This window comes from Felis catus, chromosome B1 (assembly GCF_018350175.1).
Source record: "Felis catus isolate Fca126 chromosome B1, F.catus_Fca126_mat1.0, whole genome shotgun sequence".
Classification (NCBI taxonomy): Eukaryota; Metazoa; Chordata; class Mammalia; order Carnivora; family Felidae; genus Felis; species Felis catus.
In genome coordinates, this window is record NC_058371.1 from 124,240,130 (window position 1) to 124,261,802 (window position 21,673).

Below are 21,673 nucleotides of genomic sequence, written 5' to 3' on the forward strand. Positions count from 1 at the left end.
CATTCTAATGAATGTACAGTGGTAACTCATTATGATTTATATTTCCCTTATGAACTTATGTTCAGTATCTTTTCATGAGCTTAGTGGTCATTCAATTATTTTCTTTTGTGAAGTGTATGTTCAAATCTTTATGCTCATTTTAATTGGCTTATTTGTTATTAATGAATTATAAATTATCTTTATTATTCTTAATAATACATAGTTATCCTAAGTATATTACGTTTTGTGCTATTGTAAATCATTTCCTAATTACTTGCTGCTACGTATATGTATATTCATATTATAAGGCTTGCCTTTTAGTTTTCTTAATGGTGTCTTGAAAAACTAAATATCTTAACTTTCAAGAAGTCTAATTTTTCATTTTTTTCTTCTGTGATTTATGCCTTTTGTGTTCTATCCAAGATAATATTGCCTAATCCAAGTTTTCAAAGATTTTTCCTGCTCTAAGTTTTATATTTTTACCACATACAATTAAGTATATAATGCATTTTGAGTTAATTTTTGTGTGTTCTATATGTTAAGGTTTCATGTTTATCTTTTCCACATGATTATCCAGTTGTTGCGACTGTATTTCTTAAAGACTTTCTCTCTCCCAATGAATTGCTTTGGTACCTGTGACAAATATCAACTGACCATGTCTGTACAGGTTTTTCTCTGGATTCACTATTCTGTTCTGTTGACCACTTGATATATCTATTTATTTATTTATTTTTACCAGTGCTATGCTGTCTTGATTACTGTAGTTTCATAGCAAGTCTTTTTTTTTTTCTTATTTAAAAAAGCTTATTGTTTTATTTTGAGAGAGAGAGCACAGGCACATGAGCAGAGGAGGGGGAGAGATGGAAGGAGAGACAGAATCCCACTCCATGCTGTCAGCCGCAAGCCTGACATGGGGCTTGAACCCACAAACTGTGAGATCATGACCTGAGCAGAAGTCACAAGTTGGACGCTTAACCGAGTGAGCCACCCAGGCATCCCTATAACAGGTCTTAAAATCAGGTAACGTATGTCCTATAACTTTGTTCTTTTTAATAAATCACTTTGCGTTTTCTGAGTTGTTTGTATTTTCACATAACTTTTAGAATCAACTTACTGATTTTTACAGATAAAGCTGCTAGGATTTTGATTGAGATTGTCCATACATCAGTTTAAGAAAAAAAATAAACATGTTAACAAGGTTTATTCTTCCAATCCACGAACATTGCACATATCTCCATTTATTTAGATTTTACATTTTATCAATAATATGTTATAGTTTTCAATGTATAGCCTTGCTTATCTTTTGTTAAACTGATTACTAGTTATATTTTGGACCTATTATAAATGGAATATTCTTTATTTTATTTTCTAATTATTTTTGTTAATATATAAATGCAAAGAGTTTTATGTATTAACTTGTATCCTGTAACTCTGAGAAATTAAACTATTATTTTTAATACATTTGACCTTGGAACAACATGAGTTTGAACTCTGTGGGTCCACTTATATATGATTATTATTATTTTTTTGCTACAGTATGGTAAACATATTTTATGATTTTTGTAATAATACTTTCTTTTCTCTATTTTATTGTAAGAACACAGTATATAACATATATATGTTAATAAAATGTTTATGTTATAACTAAGACTTTTGGTCAATACTAGGCTTTAATGAGCTGTTTTGGGGAGTCAAAAGTTATATGTGGATCTTGGACTACAGTAGGTGTCAGTGCCCAAATCCCTGTATTTTTCAAGGGTCAAGTGTAGTTGTTTGGTGGCATCCTTAAAAATTTGCTATATAAACATCATATATTATACAAATATTTTTACTTATTTTTTCAATCATTATACATTTTATATCATTCATTTCCTTTAGCAATACCAATACAAGGTTGAATGAGAATAGTGAGGGCAGACATCTTTGCTTCATTCCTAACCCTAGAGAGAAAGTTTCAGATAGTCTTCTTTAAGTATGAGAGCAGCTGTACGTTTCTCATAAATGGTCCTTATCAGTTTGCGGAACTTCTTTTCTATTGTGTCTGAATTTTAAAAATTACTTACTGCTGGGAGTGCCTGGGTGGCTCAATTGGTTAAGTGTTCAACTCTTGGTTTTGGCTCAGGTCATGATCTCGTGGTTTGTTTGTGAGATCTAGCCCCATGGTGGACTCTGCCCTGATGACACGGAGCTTGCTTGGGATTTTCTCTCCCTGCCCCTCCCTCACTCATACTTTCTCTCTCTCAAAATAAATACATAAACATTAAAAAAATACGTAGTGCTGAATTTTGTTAAATGCACTTCACGTCTATTGAAATGATGTTTTCTTTCTTCATCTTGTGAATATTGGGAATTACATTGAATTTTGAATGTTAAACCAATCTTGCATTACTGAGATAAGTCCAGCTTGGTTATGATATTTTGGCTTTGTTACATATTGATGACTTTGATTTGCTAATATTTTGTTGTGGATTTTTGTGGACAGATTCATGAAAGATACTTATCTGTAGTGTTTATTTCCTCTAATGTATTTCTAGTTTTGGTATCAGGTTAACAGTGACTTCATCAAATGACTTTATCTATTTTCTGAAAGAGGTTGTACAGAATCGGTATTTTTTTCCTTAAATGTTAGGGAGAATTCACTAGGGAAGCCATTTTGGACTGGGCGGTTCTTTGTTGGAGCATTTTAAACTACTTTTATATTTTCTAAAAATGATACACTTATAATGTTCTGTCTTTCATGTTAATATATATTTTAAAGCAAAGAACATTTTTACTTTATTATAATTATGAACACCCCTCCTTTTTTATGATTTAAAGTCACAACAGTATTTCCCATAGAGACATTTTCCACATGAATTTGCTCTTTTTCTTCTAGGAACAGATAATATTCCTGAGGGCAGGGACAGTGACATATTTGTATTTGTTCTCTAATGCTTTCCATAGTGTCCTGTGCTATAGTGTTCAGTAAATTTTTATTTAAATGAGTGAATAAGTGAACTAATAAAAAGGTCTGTGAAAAAACTTTAATCCATTTATCCTCCCGATGTCAGAGTTTTTTTTTCATCTATAACATAAATGATTGCATATGAACATTATTTAGGTTCCAGTTAATTTTGAAATCCCCTGAAATGTATTTGGATGTAAGAAAAGAATTCAATAAGAACTTTTTCATTCATACCTTAAAGTCTCTCATCCACACAGATTTCAGTCTTTCTCTCCTTTTTTATTCTTTCCAGGTAAGTGTATTAATATCTGCATGTGTCTCTATTCTGGATCTGTGGTAATTTTTTATTCTATATTTTAATGATAAAGTTTAGAGGTAAAAGGGACTAAGAGGAGATATAATTAAAGCTCATCACTGTGCAAAGCAATTAATTGGGTCTCAGAGAAAGTGTTTACCCACTTCTGTCAAGTGACCTCTCGCTAAATGCAAAAGACTCTGAGTAACAGAATAGAAAGGTTACTATGGATGACAGTACAGCTAAGGTATTTGAAGTTTTTCTCTTCCTCCCTCATGTTCACTTACCTTTTACAGCAGAAATATTTAGACTAAATAAGATTTATTATATAACTATGTGTGGCAGCCATTAGGGTAAAAATATGTTAAAATAAACATAAAACATCTAAAATTATGTACAGTTTCTTCTACCCTCACATCATGGTTTTTCTACAGTGTAGAATCAAAAAATATTTTCTCATTGTTTCTCCTTTAACATGTTATTTATTTCAATGCCAGTCAGAGGACTTAAAGACCCACATTTTTTACAACTAAGTCCCACAATGAAGTTGTAATTATTTAATATTGTGATTTTATAAATATTTATAAATATACGTGTACATGTTTACACCCACACACATGTCCAATTTTTATTCAATGCAATAATTGTTTTCTCTCTGTAGAACAAAAATAACATTCCTTCCTGAAGCCATAGATATTTACAATTAATACACCTATTTATCTTTTGTTTCTCTCATTGCTGTAAAAGAAGGCAAGTAGATAAGCATACTTCTATACAGCTAACCTGAGTACCTGTCTATACCCTGCAACATTAAATCATTTTCTAAAATAAACTGATTTTACTTAAATCCTTCCATGATTAATTAAATAATCCCTTTAGGGTTTGCCTCATAAAGTAAACTAGAAAAAGAGTCTATCTCAAGTTGTCCAGTAACCATGTTGTGATAAAATGAGGTCTTGAGTTTCCACAAATGGGGAAGAATAATTGGTCAGGCAGCTGTTTCCTATGACGAGAAGCACAACAGAGGCACACTGATCGTACTGGTGGCAGATAATTAAATTGCTCAATTTGTGTCCATTTAGAGTCTTGCTTATCTTTAATATCATCTGACAGCACTGTTAGTTGTGTAACATGCTAATTGAGAGTGCTTGGTGAAAAATAAAAACTGACAAAACATCTTTTTAGTTTAACAGAAGTACTATGTGTAAGAGAGATGCAAATAGAAAGAGTAGAGGAAAATAAGAAAAAGGATGCATTCAGTCTTTTATTGTACATTCATTTTGTATACAATTCTAATATTTCTGACTTTTATTATATGAAGGAAAGAAAAACAGAATACACTTTGGTTTCTATAGTTGAGGTATTTTTCTTAATCTTCTAATTTATAATGTTCACAGGACTTAGATTATTTCTAGGAAATGTTCTAGGAGTATGTAGTTTCATTCTGTCCTGCATCTGTGTCACATTAAAGGTAAAAGAGAGGAAAAAGTTGTAAAAGAAAAGGACGAATTTTGAAGAATAGAAATAAGAAATGTTGAATACATAAATTACTGCAGACTAATACTAATAGTCTAAAAACTGGAAATTATTTGTACATACTTTGAAACATTTAGCTATCCTTTATTAGTTGAACTCAATTCCCCTTGGGTTTAAATTGGGCTCTTATTAATAAAATGGGCCCCTTTGATAGTTACATTAAAGTTGTAAGTCAGTGGTATAGTAATAGTAATTAAGTTCAATATGGTAATGTTCCACGTTTATAGGGAGGTACTTACTTGCCTACAGACACACAGATGGTGAGTGGATCCCAGCTTTGTATCAGGGAGTCTTATTCTGAGTCTGTACTCCTCATTAGAACACTATTCTGCCTGTCATATTGCAGAAATATTTAACATTCATTACAAATCTTTGGTTATATTGCCATCAATTCCTTTCATAAAGCCTTATCTTGGGTTCTGCATGTGTTTGTGGTTCTAATGTCATGCCTGTATCTAAAATATACCTTTGGGAATTTAGAAGAGAGAAAAAATAAGCAGTTTGGATGTTCAACCATCTTGTTGCTCCCTAATCACCTAGAGTAGGGGAATGCTGTATACTGATTATAGTAAACTGATATAATCAATTGATTCCATCTTAATAATTACCAAATTTATAACTGTTCCTTAAAAATCATATTCAAAACATATTTTCCATATTGAGTATATGTACCCTCTATTTAGAAAATTAACCCTGGGTGAAATATGTATATAAAATTAATACTGAGTCAAAACTAATATATTTCTATGGCCATGGAGGCTTGGAGATAGCAGTTAATTAGGAAAATAATGTAATTATTTTTAGTGGCATTAAGGAGGACATTAAAAATTATGTTTCTATTCCTGTGAAAAATACCTCCTGGAATTTTAATGACAAAAATAGATAGATTCTGCTTTAATATAATCTGAAATATAGCCTCTTGAAAAATATATCCCCTGAAGTTCTATGACAGAAAAAAAAAAAGAAAGAAAGAAAACCCACAAACAATCAATATTGAAACAAGATATACACTACTAATCCCTAAAGAAATAACACCAAGAGAATATATGTTTGAGATCTTTCTGGAAATGATCAAATTGCCTGTTTGGAATTTTAACTAAAAAATAATTTTAAAAATGCTTAAAGAATGGCTTAAAACAATAAATAATATTGTGTGGGAAGTTATTTATAAACAGCTTGCTTGTTATGCTTCCTTTATTCATAGTTTCCCTGCCTTTCTTATACATGAGATAATGTGTATAAAATGCGTCACATCTGATACTCAATTGAATTAGCTTTTACAGTTGACGGTCTCATCATTTTCAGAGTCCTCTACTGTTTTTACTTAAAATAACAACTTTTTAAGCCCTAGCTAATTTGCAGTTCACTGAAAAGTGTGCATTGATTGGTTTATTCTGGTTGTTGACTGAGAAAAGAGAATTTCAATTCAATTTTGAAATTTTAGAATTACATTTTACAAACAGTATAATTTGCTCAATACAGCAAAATATTTATTTTTCTAACAATTTCTGAAAAAAACATAAACAACAGCTATCTGAATTATTTTGAAAAGTTATACACTGCTGTTAAACCATGATTTTATTACAATAGTAATTTTAATATTAAATTATAATTTTGATATTATTCTGTTCAATATAATCTCTAAATATTTTGAAAACTGTTTCAAGTCCTAGGTCAAATTTACTATCCCCAGAAATAAATTTACTGGAAAGTGAGTTTGAATAGTAGTTAAATTTCAATCAGACAAGCTACAGAGATAAGGAGATTATATTCCTCCTCCTTCCTATCCGCTTCAACCACTGTGAAATCATAGCTCTTATTTTTAGTTATAATTTATCTGCTTGATGATACATATTATTGTAATTCACTAGGTCATTTCTCATCTTCATTTGTATATTAGCACAATGCCTGGGATAGTGGTGGGGGACAGCCGGGGTAATGTCTGCTACTTAAGAGCAAGGAGGGGTGTGCCTGGGTGGCTCAGTCAGTTGAGTGTCAGACTTTGGCTCAGGTCATGATCTCATGGCCCATGAGTTCAAGCCCCACGTCGCGCTCTTTACTGACAGCTCGGAGCCTGGAGCCTGCTTCGGATTCTGTGTCTCCCTCTCTCTGTGCCTCTGCCCCACTCATGCTCTGTCTCTCTCTCTCTCAAAAATAAGTAAACATTAAAAATTTAAAAAAAAAAGAGCAAGGGGGATTCCTGAGATTGGTAGGGTTTCTTTCCACTAATTTCTTTCTTATTGTTAAATTGTGAGCTAGCAGCTGCATGTTTGAGCACAAATTCCTTGGTTTACAGTGAAATAGCACATCCTTTAGGATAATACTGCTTTGAAAAGGAGATGACAGAAGTCCTGTTGGTATGGCCTTGATGGAAATTGCATCTCTGTATCCTTCAGTTCATGCCACATCTGTGAGTTGCCTGCATACATTTTCCCCAGAATATGGAATAAAACTTATTTGAACCCCAAAGGAAAAATTAAAATACTAAGCTTAGTAAATGCTTTTTTTCCCCCATACATACCTTTTTCTACTGCTATACTGAATAATGCCAAAGACTTCTGATTCTGGGTGTCATGACAATGACCAAGAAAAATGTAAGGAAAAAAAAGAAAAAAAAACATAAGGAAAAGTTAAGATTTAGCTTTTAGGCTTTTCCTTAAGAATTGGAAACGATATTACAGATTTCGCATCTCTTTATGGAATTTAACAGAGTCCCTGGCAGAGTAACTGGGAGGCATTTTAGATGATTAGTAAAGTGAATGACAAAGGTCACATCCACTCCCAACCACCTTTCCCTTTTATTTTTCCAGTGCAGAGACAGGATATACTAACTACTCACCTTTCCAACTTCTAGCTAGATCTAGTCATGGATAACTTTCCAATAAGTGAAGCAAAATCTACTCAATCGTTTCTAGGAAAGCTTTTGATTTCTTGATGAAGGATATAGATACTACTGCTTCTTTTCTTCCTTGGTACGTTGAACAGCATGTAGTACTTTCAACTGCAAGAGCCATTTTCTGAACAGGAAAAAGGCTAAGAGAATCACAGAGGATTTGTTTTGATATGTGTGATAAACATAAAATGTACCACCCACAACCCGCCTTAAGGAAGAACTGGCTGCTAGCTGTTGAGAGGTTTCAGCAGACAGCTTGCAAACATCAGCTTTTCAGGGTCTAACTCGGCTGCTGAGGGCCACCTGGCCATGGCCACACTCTTCCAATGACAGAATGAGATGGTTTATACCCTGAGGCAAACCCAGACATTTCAGGCCAACACAAGACCCCCTGATACGGTGTTGACTCTAGGGCTCCCTGACAGAATGTCTGGGGTTCTGTTGGGTGTGCATTACAGTTTTTATTTGCCCAGTCCTGCTTCCTCTCACTCAAACTAGGTGTTGATCCCTACAAAACATCTGACACTCCAAATAATATATTGGCCTCTCTTCCAGAAAACCCAACCAGCAATAATAAAAACAAAAATGATAGTTATCTACTTTCAGATATTTTGCATGTGAAAAAAACAAAACTTATTTAAACTATAGTTACTACAGCAAAGTTCAGTTACCTGCTGTGAAATCATTCCCAGCTGTTACAGGGAGATCATTGCAGAATTTTTTTTCCTGTTTTTTTTTTTAATTTTCTAATTTCTTTTTTTTTCTTTTTTAATTTACATCTGAGTTAGTTAGCATATAGTGCAATAATGATTTCAGAAGTAGAATCCAGTGATTCATCCTCTACATATAACACATAGGGATTATCACAACAAGTGTCTTCCCTATGTCCCTTGCCCATTTGGCCCATCCCCCTACCCACAATCCCTCCATCAGCCTTCAGTTTGTTCTCTATATTTAAGAGTCTCTTAAGTTTTACCCCCTCTCTGTTTTTATATATTTTTGCTTCCTTTCCCTTATGTTCATCTGTTTTGTATAATAAATTCCACATATGAGTGCAATCATATATTTGTCTTTCTCTAATTTCGCTTAGCATAATACTCTCTAGTTCCATCCACGTTGTTGCATATGACAAGACTTCACTCTTTTTGATTGCCAAGTAATACTCCATTGTGTGTGTGTGTGTGTGTGTGTGTGTGTGTGTGTGTGTGTGTGCGTGCCACATCTTCTTTATCCATTCATCCATCGATGGACATTTGGACTCTTTCCTACTTTGGCTATTGTCAAAAGCATTGCTATAAACATTAGGATGCATGCGTCCCTTCAAAATAGCACACTGTATCCTTTGGATTAATACCTAATAGTGCAATTGCTAGGTCATAGGGTAGTTCTATTTTTCGTTTTTTGAGGAATCTCCATACTGATTTCCAGACTGGCTACACCAGTATGCATTCCCACCAACAGAGCAAAAGGGTTCCTCTTTCTCTGCATCCTCGCCAACATCTATTGTTGCCTGACTTGTTAATTTTAGCAATTCTGACTGGTGTGAGGTGGTATCTCATTATGGTTTTGATTTGTATTTCCTTGATGATGAGTGATGTTAAGCATTTTTTCATGTGTCTGTTGGCCATCTGGATGTCTTCTTGGAGAAGTATCTATTCATGTCTTTTGCCCATTCCTTCACTGTTATTATTTGTTATTTGGGTGTTGAGTGTGATAAGTTCTTTATAGATTTTCGATACCAACTCTTTATCTGATATATCATTTGCAAATAGATTCTCCCATTCCATGGTTGCCTTTTAGTTTTGCTGATTGTTTCCTTTGCTGTGCAGAAGCTTTTTATCTTGATAAGGTCCCAATAGTTCATTTTTGCTTTTGTTTCCCTTGCATCCAGAGACGTGTTGAGTAAGAAGTTGCTGCAGCCAAGGTCAAAGAGGTTTTTGCCTAATTTCTCCTCTAGGATTTTGATGACTTCCTGTCTTACGTTTAAGTCTTTCATCCATTTGGAGTTTATTTTTGTGTATGGTATAAGAAAGTGGTCCAAGTTCATTCTTTTGAATGTCGCTGTCTGGTTTTCCCAACACCATTTGCTAAAGAGATTGTCTTTATTCCATTAGATAGTCTTTCCTGCTTTGTCAAAGATTAGTTGGCCATACATCTTTGGGTCCATTTCTGGATTCTTTATTCTCTTCCATTGATCGAAGTGTCTGTTTATTTGCCAGTAGCATACTGTGTTGATGATTACAGCTTTATAATACATCTTGAAGTCCGGGATTGTGACACTTTAGCTTTGTTTTGTTTTGTTTTGTTTTCAGGATTTCTTTGGCTATTTAGGGCCTTTTCTGGTTCCATACAAATTTTAAGATTGTTTGTTCTAGCTCTGTGAAGAATTATGGTGTTATTTTGATAGGGATTCCATTGAATATGTAGATTGCTTTAGGTAGTATTGACATTTTAACAATATTCTTCCAATCCATGAGCTTGGAATATTTTTCTATTGTGTGTGTGTGTGTGTGTGTGTGTGTGTGTGTGTGTGTGTGTGTTCAATTTATTTAATAAGATTTCTATCGTTTTCAGTGTATAGATTGTTCACCTCTTTGGTTAGGTTTATTCCCGGGTATTTTATGGGTTTTGGTGCAATTGTAAATGGGATCGATTCCTTGATTACTTTTTCTGGCTGCTTCATTATTGAGCATAGAAATGCAACCAATTTCTATGCATTGATTTTATATCCTGCAACTTTGCCAAATTCATGTATGAGTTCTAGCAGTGTTTTGGTGGAATCTTTTGGGTTTTCCCTATAGAGTATCATGTCATCTGCAAAGAGTGAAAGTTTGACTTCCTCCTTGCTGATTTGGATGCCTTTTATTTCTTTCTGTTGTCTGACTGCTGAGGCTAGAACTTGCAAGACTATGTTGAATAACAGTGGTGAGAGTGGACATCCCTGTCATGTTCCTGACCTTAGGGGTAAACTCAATTTTTCCCCATTCAGGATGATATTAGCAGTGGGTCTTTCATAAATGGCTTTTATAATCTTGCGGTATGGTCCTTCTACCACTACTTTCTTGAGGGTTTTTATCAAGAAAGGATGCTGTATTTTGTCAAATGCTTTCTCTGCATCTATTGAGAGGATCATGCAGTTCTTGTCCTTTCTTTTATTAATGTGATGTATCACATTGATTGATTTACAGATATTGAGCATCCTGGCTATAAATCCCACGTGATCATGGTGAGTAATTCTTTTAATGTATTGTTGGCTAGTATCTTGTTGAGAATTTTTGCATTCATGTTCATTAGGAAAATTAATCTGTAGTTCTACTTTGTAGAGGGGTCTTTGCCTGATTTTGGAATCAAGGTACTGCTGGCCTTGTAGAGTGAGACTGAAGGTTTTTCTTCCATTTCTATTTTTTGAAACAGCTTCAAAAGAATAGGTGTTTACTCTTCTTTAAATGTTCAGTACAACTCCCCTGAAAGCCATCTGGCCCCAGACTCTTGTTTTCTGGGAGATTTTTGATTACTAATTGAATTTCTTTACTGCTTATAGGTCTGTTCAAATTTTCTCTTTCTTCCTGTTTCAGTTTTCGTAGTTTGTGTTTCTAGGAATTTTATATTTCTTCCAGATTGCCCAATTTACTGGCATATAATTGCTCATAATATTTTCTTACTATTGTTTGTATTTCTGTAGTGTTGGTTTTGATCTCTCCTCTTTAACTCTTGATTTTATTTATTTGGGTCTTTTTTTTTTTTTTTTTACTTTTTGATCATACTGGCTAGGGGGTTTATCAATATTATTAATTCTTTCAAAGACCCAGCTCTTGATTTCATTGATCTGTTCTACTGTTTTTTTTTTTTTTTTTGATAGCATTGTTTTCTGCTCTAATATTTATTGTTTCCCACCTTCTGCTGGTTTTGGATTTTATTTGTTGTTCTTTTTCCAGCTCTTCAAAGTGTAAGGTTAGGTTGTATATCTGAGACCTTCTTCATTCTTTAGGAAGGCCTGGATTGCTATATACTTCCCTCTTATGACTGTCTTTGCTGCATCCCAGAAGTTTTGTGCTATGGTGTTATCATTTTCATTGGCTTCCATGTAAATTTTATTTGTTTATTTTTAATGTTTATTTTTGAGAGAGAGACAAACAGCGAGCAAGCAGGGAAGGGGCAGAGGGAGAGGGAAACACAGAATCTGAGGCAGGCTCCAGGTGCTGAGCTGTCAGCACAGAGTTTGATGCGGGGCTTGAACCCATGAACTGTGAGATCCTGACCTAAGCTGAAGTCAGATGTTTAATTGATTGAGCCACCCAGGTGTCCCTTCCATGTACATTTTAATTTCCTCTAACTTTTTGGTTAACCTACTCATTCTTTAGTAGGATGTTCTTTAGTCAGCCAGTATTCATGGTCTTTTCAATTTTTTTCTTGTGGCTGATTTCGAGTTTCATAGTGTTGTGGTCTGAAGATATGCATGGGATGATCTGGATCTTTTTGTACTTGTTGCAGGCTGATTTGTGTCCCAGTATGTGATCTAGTCTGGAGAATGTTCCATGTGCACTTGAGAAGAATGTGCGTTCTGCTCCTTTAGGATGAAATATTCTGAATATGTCTGTGAAGTCCATCTGGTCCAGTATGTCATTGTTTCCTTCTTGAGTTTCTGCTTAAATGATCTGTCCATTGCTCTTAAGTGGGGTATTGAACTACTTAATACCCTCTACTACTAGGGGTATCTTCTACTATTAAGGTTTTATTTTCAATGAGATTCTTTATGTTTGTGATTAACAAATTTACATATTTGGGTACCATTTATATATGTAGGGGGCATAATGTTTATAATTGTTAGATCTTCCTGGTGGGTATACCCCTTAATTATGATATAATGCCCTTCTTAATTTGTTGCAGTCTTTATTTTAAAATCTAGATTGTCTGATATAAGTATGGCTACTCTGGCTTTCTTTTGGCAGCCAGATACCATGATAGATGGTTCTTCATCCCCTTACTTACAATCTTAAGGTGTCTTTAGGTCTAAAATGGGTCTCTTGTAAACAGCATATAGATGGACCTTATTTTCTTATCCATTCTGTTACCCTAAATCTTTTGAGTGGAGTGTTTAGTCCATTGACATTTAGAGTGAGTACTAAAGGTATGAATTTATTGTCATTGTGTTGCCTGTAGAGTTAAAGTTTCTGGTGGTGTTTTCTAGTCCTTTCTAGTCTTTGTTGCTTTTGGTCCTTTTTGTTTTGTTTTGTCTTTTCTCCACTCAAAGGGTCCCCCTTAAATTTTCTTGCAGGGCTCTTTTAGTGGTCATAAACTCCTTTAGTTTTTATTTGGAAAACTCTATCTCTCTTTCTATTTTGAATGACAGCCTTGCTGGATAAAGAATTCTTGGCTGCATATTTTTCTGATTCATCACATTGAATATATCCTGTCCCTCTTTTCTGGCCTGGCAAGTTTCTGTTAGGTCTTCTGCAAACCTGATCTGTATTCCCTTATAGGTTAAGGACTTTTCCCCCCTTGCTGCTTTCATCATTCTTTCCTTCTCTGTGTATTTTTTGAATTTGACTATGATATGCCTTGCTGATGGTCGGTTTGTTGAATCTAATGGGAGTTCTCTGTGTTTCCTGGTATTTGATGACTGTGTTTTCCCCCAGGTTAGGAAAGCTTTCTCATATAATTTGCTCACATAAATCTTCTACCTCTTCTTTTTCTCTCTTCATCTTCTGGGATCCCTATGATTTGGATGTTGTTCCTTTTTAATGAGTCACTGAGTTCTCTAATTCTTATATCGTGGTGTTTTTTTTTTTTTTTGACCTTAGTTTCCCTCATTTATTTTGCTTCATTATTCTGCATAAGTTTGTCTTCTATATCGCTAATTTGTTGCTCTGCTTCATCCATCCTTGCCACTGTGGCATTCTTTTGAGATTGCAGCTCAGTTATTGCATTTTTAAATTTGTCCTGATTAGATTTTACTTCTTTTATCCCCACAGAAAGGGATTCTATGCCTTTTTCAGCCCCAGCTAGTATTCTTATAGTTGTGATTTCAAATTCTGGTTCAGACATCTTGCTTAGATCTGTGTTAAGTCCCTGGCTGTCATTATTTCCTTTTCTTTCTTTTGGGGTGAATTCCTTTGTTTCATCATTTTGGAGGAAGAAAGAACATTAAAAAATAAATTAATTAATTAATTAATTAAAAAATTAAAACAACACAAAAAATTTAATAAAGGAAGTTAGATTCTAGTTGTGTTGGTCTGGTTGTTGAAAGAAGCTTGATAAAAAAGAGAAAATAGAGAAAGAAAAGTAAAAAAAAGAAAAAAAGTAAAAAAAAAGTTAAAAAAATTTAAAAATGTATACAATGAAATAGAATAAAATGAAGAACATAAAATAGATTTAAAAATTTACAAAGATATAAAAATATAGTAGCGAAAAAATTAAAGAAAAATATTTTTATAAAACTGAAAATTAAAATTTTCCTTTCTGTATCCAAGAATAAGAAAAAAAATCAATAAATGGGCCAGTAAATAGAATGAAACTGGATGAAATTACATCCAGTTTCCCCTCGAAGTCAAACTATGAAGCACTAAGTAGGGGGAGAGACCTATTGTCATCCTCTAGGGCTTGGTTGGTGTAGTTGGATGAGGCTTGGTGTAATGGTATGTTCTCCACTAGGTGGCACTACTTAGCTTACTGGGGTGGATGGGTATGACCTGCATATGCATGTATACATGCATAGGAGGGGTGAAAATGGCATTACTCAGCTTCCCAGTCTTTAGTATCAGAACTCTGCTCTTGCTGACTGGCAAGCAAACACCTTTCCTTTGTCTCTGGCTTCCATTCACTCCCCACTTCTACACTGTACATGTCTAAGCTGTCAGTCTGCCAAGTGGCACCTCCCTCCTGAATTTTATCTCAGTTGGGGCTGTGTTTCCAAACCCCTCACTTCTGAGTGCCCTGTGGTTTGGACTTGCTCTGAGTCTCTGGGGGAGGGTCTCACCAAGCAATGGATGGATGCTGACCTTCCCCCCGGAGGACATGTTTATGACCTTGCCACTGAAGAGGCCCAGAGACTGTAGCCAGATGTCAGCCCATCCCTGAAAAAGTTCGCATGATCCTGTAGCAGCAGTGGTTCAGGGACTACGGCAAATCACAACATGAATCTTGTGCCATGCTTTACTGCACCCTAGCACCCTTGTTCCAACACCAGCAAATGTGGCTGTTCTCTGGGGTCTGCTGAGACCTTTGCCTGTTGAGAGGTCACACAGCCTCTACCAAATGTCCTCCCAGCAGGGGAACCTCCTCTCCCAGTGTGGCCTGAGGACCCCTTGGATCTCCCTGTCTGCTCCTGGAGATTTGCCCTTCCCACCGGAGCACCTCCAAGTATCAAGCTGCGGAGTTTCCCACTCTGCACTCCCGTTTTTTTTTTTTTTTTAATTTTTTTAACGTTTATTTATTTTTGAGACAGAGAGAGACAGAGCATGAACAGGGGAGGAGCAGAGAGAGAGGGAGACACAGAATCTGAAACAGGCTCCAGGCTCTGAGCTGTCAGCACAGAGCCCAATGCGGGGCTCGAACTCATGGACTGTGAGATCATGACCTGAGCCGAAGTCGGACGCTTAACCGACCAAGCCACCCAGGCGCCCCTGTTCAAATAGTAGTTAACCCTCTCCTTTCTCCTTTCTCCCTTTATTATTCAGTCCCCTGTGGGTATTTCCACTCTTTCTCTTTCTCTATAGCTGCTTTCAGGGGGAATGCTTTTCCTGTACTTCCCCCGCCACCCTATCTCTGTCCTCTGTCTGCAAACATAAATAGCTCCCTACCATCCATGGCTTCTGTCTCCCCCAGTTCACCTCTCTGCCCCACATACCTGCCAAGTTCTGTGGCTCAAGTTATGCAGATTGTTGTGTTAATCCTCAGATCAGTTTTCTATGTGTGCAAAATTGTTTGGTGGTGATGTAGCTGCATTTCAGGGATGAGGGAAACAGATAACTTCCTTACTGCTCTACCATCTTGACCATTCCTCCAGAATTTTTTTTCTTAAGTATTTTCTTTAATGCTCACAAGAAAGTACTGGTATTTAAAATATCCTACAAGTTATTATAACTATCATTTGCTCCAAAGTCCTTATTTTATTAATAAGACAACTGAGGCCCAAGAATATGGATGAGAATTTCAGTAGGTACCAGTAAAAAAACTAAGAAAGAGGCAACATCAAATAATTTATTTAATGATTTCTTTCTTTTTAGTGCATTGAAGCTCCTTCACTGCTTCCCCACATTTTACATGGCAATCTAGAGTAGCGGTTCTCAAGTGTGGTGTTTAAACTAGCAGGATCAGTATCACATGGAAACTCACTGGATATTAAACGCAAATTTCAGTGTCTTACCTTGAACATAGTGAATCAGAAATTCTAACAGGGAAGAAGCAAACCCTAGTAATCTGTGTTATAACAAGAGCTCCAGGTGATACTGATGCATGCTAAAATCAGCAACAGCTTAGAGAAAGATTTTCTATTGATAGGAGAAATCACAGCTTCTGTCCTGAATCATCTACAAAATGGTAGTATGATCTTGAGACTGTTACTCTATGCACTTTAGTTTACTTATTGGAATAGCAGAGGATTGAACCAAATCAACATATTTAACAATGGATTTATATCAACAAGGGTTCTGTAGAGAAACAGAACCAATAAGGTATGTGTATGTGTTTGTGTGTGTATTTACATGGGTGCACATGCAGAGATACCTGTATCCGTGTGTGTATGTGGATAGAAACAGAAATAGATATTGAGATTTATTTTACAGAATTGGTTCACATGACTGTGGAGACCAGCAAATCCACAATCTGATGAACAGGCCAGCAGACAGGAGACCCAAAGAAGAGATGATGTTGCAGCTCAAGTCCAAAGGCAGACTGAAGGCAAAATTCATCCTCAGAGCTCTCACTCTGCTTTTAAGGCCTTCAACTGATTGGATAAGGCACACCCACATTATTGACAATAATAATCTACTGATTTAGGTGTTAATCTCACCTAAAAAATACTTTCACAGCAATATCCAGGTGGGTGTTTGACCAAATACGGGTACTGAGACCTAGACAAAGTGACACATTAACGACCACAAGACCTTTTCTTTGAATGAATGCAACATTATATAGAAGTCCATATGTAACAAAAATAAAAGTTCAATCGTTAAAGCAGGGCGAGTCCCTGAAATTCTTTACAGTTAACACCTTTCTATGCCACCACTTTCCATCACTAAGGGACCTTTCAGAATCTGCAAGGGTTTATTGATGCACCATATAAAAATCACATAAATAATGGGGCTATTTCCAACTATCAGACACAAATTGATATTAAGAAGATATGGTCAGACAAGGTCCTGAAGAACTTTCCTTAACTCTAAATATTCAGAAATCTGTAATTTATTGTCACTTGCCTAAATGTATGACAAATCTGCTTATCAAATGCTTCTCTCACCCAGGATCATGTTTATTAAATACAGCAATTATTTATTGACTACCTCCTTTAGGCAGGGTTCTCTATTAAATTTTGCTTCGACAAAGTTTTAGGAAGTTCATTTCAAAAAGGATAGCAAAGACAAATTTATACTCAATCTATGTGTAAATTCTTAGATATTTCAAATGAATGGAGTAAGAATCAGTAAAATTTTAATGTAATAATATGGCATTTCTTAACAGTATGAAAAACATCAAAGTTACAAACCTTTAAATTAAATCAAGCTCTCTGAATATAGGAATCCATCACTGTATAATTAAACAGTAATGATTTCTGAAATGAAACCCTCTGGTATAGCATTTTAAAATCATTCTGCCTATTTTGTCTAAACTTACACAAATGCAGCACCAAAATATCTGGGAATGTTCATATGAAAAAGAAAATTCTTCTTCCCAGTCATGAGCTCTTAAATGAGAACTCAAGGCACTGTAGAGATTAACCAGGAATCAAAATATAGATCTGAATTGCATTCGTTTTGAAACAATTTAAATGTAGCAATAATTGCTTTATGCATAGATAATTTTTTAAAATGAAAAGTAGTTTGAAGTTCATTAGATAATGAAGCTAATAACATTTTGCCACAGTCTTTCCTGTATTTCCCATAATTATGATGTGATGACCTGGATTCTCTAAAAGCCATGTTTAGATTGACATTTTATGTTATCTCTAACTGTAGCAACACATGTTAGTGTTCTTTCCTTTTACTACAGATGAAGAAACAAAAATTCAAAGAACCCATGTGATGTTAAAGTCAAACGACTAGGAAGTACAGAAGCTGGATCTGAAACCAAGTTTACTTATAGAATTTTTGCACCTGGTTGTATCAAATGCCAGTGATATAACTACACATATTATTTTTTTTATACCTGGGAACAGCGGAGACCTAGAGAGAAGAGATAAACTCTTAAGAAAAAAGTCAAAGTGATAAGATCAAGATGACAAATTGAGCATATTTGTCCATCTCACATCTTACCTTATATTCCCTTGGAATAATATAAAATAAAAATTTAAAGAATAAACTTATAGAGGGCTCCATGTCCAGGATAACAATGTGAAGAGCTCTACTGACCCACTCCTCAGTGAAATAAGCAAAGCTAATGAAAATTACAAAAAAAAAAAAAGTCTCCAGAAATGGTTCTAAGAGAATACAACAAATTAAAACATTTACTCAAGAATAAAAGTAGTTCCTACTTCTGTCAGTCAGAAGAGTGAAAGACTATGACATTTAATCCGTGACTCACTGCTTCTCTCCACCCACCAAACTCAGCTTGATGAGAACTCTACTACAGGTAGGTGGACAGGAGGTTAGGGTTCCCTCTTTCCTCAGTCCCCAATCAAGTGTTACCATATATCACCAGAAAGCATCAGAATTTCTCATCCACCCCAAGTGCAAGTTGAACAGGCTAAATTTCTGGTGCGTGTCTGCTAACAGTCGGGCTGTTTTTTCCACCCAGTCCCTACTCATAGGACAGAGGCTCCACCCCATGTACATCAGACAGAATATTGAGGTCCCCATGGTCCTCATACCAGCTCATTCTTAGGGCAGAGATTCCATTTTAGGAGAGGCAAGCCAAGAAAGCCAGAGGACACTGCCCAACTCAGAGTTTAGAGTTTTAACAGGGGAAGAGGCAATACATAAGAAAAGAGAACTCTGAAGCTCTACCTGAAGCATGTGTCTTTGTTTGAAATAAAGTTCAAGATGTAGAGTGCTCCCCAAAACAATATCTCCTCCTAATTAAGAGCAACAAGCTAAACCATTTTGCATCCAATTTTCCAGAGACAATCAAGGAAAGAGACAGCGGAAAGGATGCCTCCTGGGGAAAGGAAAAACTTTAGAAACCGGCTTCAAAAACTACCGTTATCTGAATTTAATTGGACCAGACTGCTAAACAATTTATGCTCCGGAGTAATGGTGAAAACAATAGAGAAATCAGCCAGTAACTAATAAAGCCTAAATGAGTAAGGTATAAGACTAAAGGAAGCAGATAAGTTAACAGAGAGATTGGAGAAAGAGACAGTCAAGAGAGCCCTGGTAAAATCAATGTCATTCCAGGGTGACTGTAGACATGCCCAAGGTTACATCTTCAGATGAGTGCCACCAAAGGTTTTACACTACAATGGAAATGGACTTTACCAAGTAGCCTAGTCAAGTCAGAAAACAAGCACAGAAACAATAAAAACAACCCCAGAGTGCGGGGAATCACCATCCATAGTTCCTATAAGATAGTGTGTAAAATGGCTGGCATTTTACAGAATAGTGAGATATGCTACATGTGACCCAGACATAGGAAAAAGAGCAGGTAACAGAGATTGTGAGATAGACCAGATTTCAGATTTAGCAGACAAAGCCTTGAAAGTAGCCATTACAAATATGTTCGAAGAACTAAAGGAAACCATGCTTATGGAATAGAGAAAGGTATGAAACATGAAGACAGTATCTCATCAAATAGAGAGTATCAAGAAAGATATAGAAATCATTAAAAGATCTAGATGAAAATTCTGTATTTGAAAACTATAATAACAAATGAAAATTTCACTAGAGGGCTCAACAACAAATTTTAATTGGAGGAGGAATCAATGAACTCAAAAGTAAATTGATAGGAATTATGCAATCCAAACACAGAGAGAAAATAGAGTGAAGAAAAATAACAGATCTTTGGAGAAATGTGGGGCATCTTTAAATGTATCAACACATGTGTATTTTAAATGCCAGGAGGAAAGGAAGAAAGAAAGGAGCCAAATATAGCTATAGCTATAGATATTTCCACATATATTAATTAATTAATTAATTAATGTATTAATTAATTTAATGTATTAAAGAAATGCAGCTGAGGATTTCACAAGTTGCCAAAAGACATTAATCTATACATCCAGGAAGCTAAATTAATTCCAAGTAGGATAAATACAAAAAAAAAAAAGCATACCAGATACATCAAAGTAAAAATGCTGAAAGCTAAGAACAAAAAGAAAACGTGAACACAGCAAGATAAAAATGACTTATCACATACAAGGGAACTCCAATAGGACTTAGTTAACTTCTCATCAGATGTAATGGAGGTCAAAGGTAGAGGATGACATTGGAAATGCTCAAAAACAAACAAAAAAAGATTGTTAACCAAGAATCTTCTATCCAACAAAACTATCTCTCTAAATGAAGTCAACAAGAAGACAATACCAGATAAAAACTGAAAGAATCTGTTACCAGCAGACAAACTTTGCAAGAAGTACTAGAAGAAATCCTTTAGGTGACAGCCAAATAAATAGAAATTGGAATCCACAGAGAAAAAACAGAAGACAACAATAAAGTTAATTATACAATTATAAAAGACAGTATAAATGCATATTTTTTTCTTAACTAAGTTAAAAAGCATGTGTATAAAACCATATATGTATTATTGAGCCAATAGCGCATAGAAATACAATGTATTTGACAACAACAGCACAAAGGAGGTGGGTGGGAGTGGAGTTGTGTTGAAGTAAGGTAATGACGTGAGATCATTACAGGAACAGGTGACTACAACCAGAAATAGCAGATAAGAAGGTAAATAGGATATACTCTAAAGTATACACTTGCTCTCCTTTCTTTCCTCAGCTTTTTTAACAGACATAAAATTTTATAAAGTGATTATATATATGTAATATATACGATTTTGCATGCATATAATGGCACAAAAATGGGGAAGAAGGAATAGTTACACAGAATATAAAATATAGATATATTTTTATATAGATCTCTCTATATATAGATATATATATAGAGATATATATATATATAGATATATATATATAGATCTATATATAGATTATCTATATATCTATATCTATATCTCAGTGGAATTAAGTTAGTATAAATCTGAAGATTATGAAAAGTTAAGATGTATACAATAAGCCCTATGGCAACTACTGAGAAACTGCTCAAAAATACAGGAAACAATCACTAAAGGAATTATTATTATTATTATTATTATTATATTATATACTATTATATTAATGTTATGCTGAAATATATTCACTTAATTCAAAAGAAAGCAGTAAAGGAGGAATAGAGAAAAAAAATTGAACACAGAGGTAGAAACATGAAAATAGAACCAAAATATAAAATGACAGATGTATACCCACCTTTATCAATAAGAATATTAAATATGAGTGGATTAACCAGTTCAACCAAAAGACTGTCAGATTGGAGTAAAAAAACAAGATCCAACTTATTTTCTATCTACAAGAGACTGACTTTAAATTCAATGATAAAATAGGGGAAAGTAAAAGGATGGAAAAGATATTAAGAAAATAACTGTAAGAAAAGTGGAATGAATATTGTAATATTGAATAGAATTTAAAATAAGTCAACTTTTTCTAAGGCTCAAGATTTTCTTTTTAAAGTAGCCTGCAGTAGGGGCAGGACAACCAATGAGAATCTGTGTTCTACAGATGTTACAGAATAATTATGAGAATCACAGGGTTAACATAAAAAGAAGTAAGGCAATTATGTTCATCATATTGATAAAGTATATAACTTAAAAACTTTCAATG

The 21,673-nt window shown here is 34.8% G+C and overlaps 1 long non-coding RNA gene across 1 annotated transcript; it reads left to right on the forward strand.

Annotated features, from left to right (window-relative positions):
* Positions 1 to 854: 854 nt before the first annotated feature.
* LOC109499442 lies at positions 855 to 20,838 on the forward strand. The gene is made up of 3 exons (XR_002156718.2): positions 855 to 999; positions 16,431 to 18,432; positions 18,921 to 20,838. It is a non-coding gene; the product is annotated as an uncharacterized LOC109499442 (long non-coding RNA).
* Positions 20,839 to 21,673: the final 835 nt, after the last annotated feature.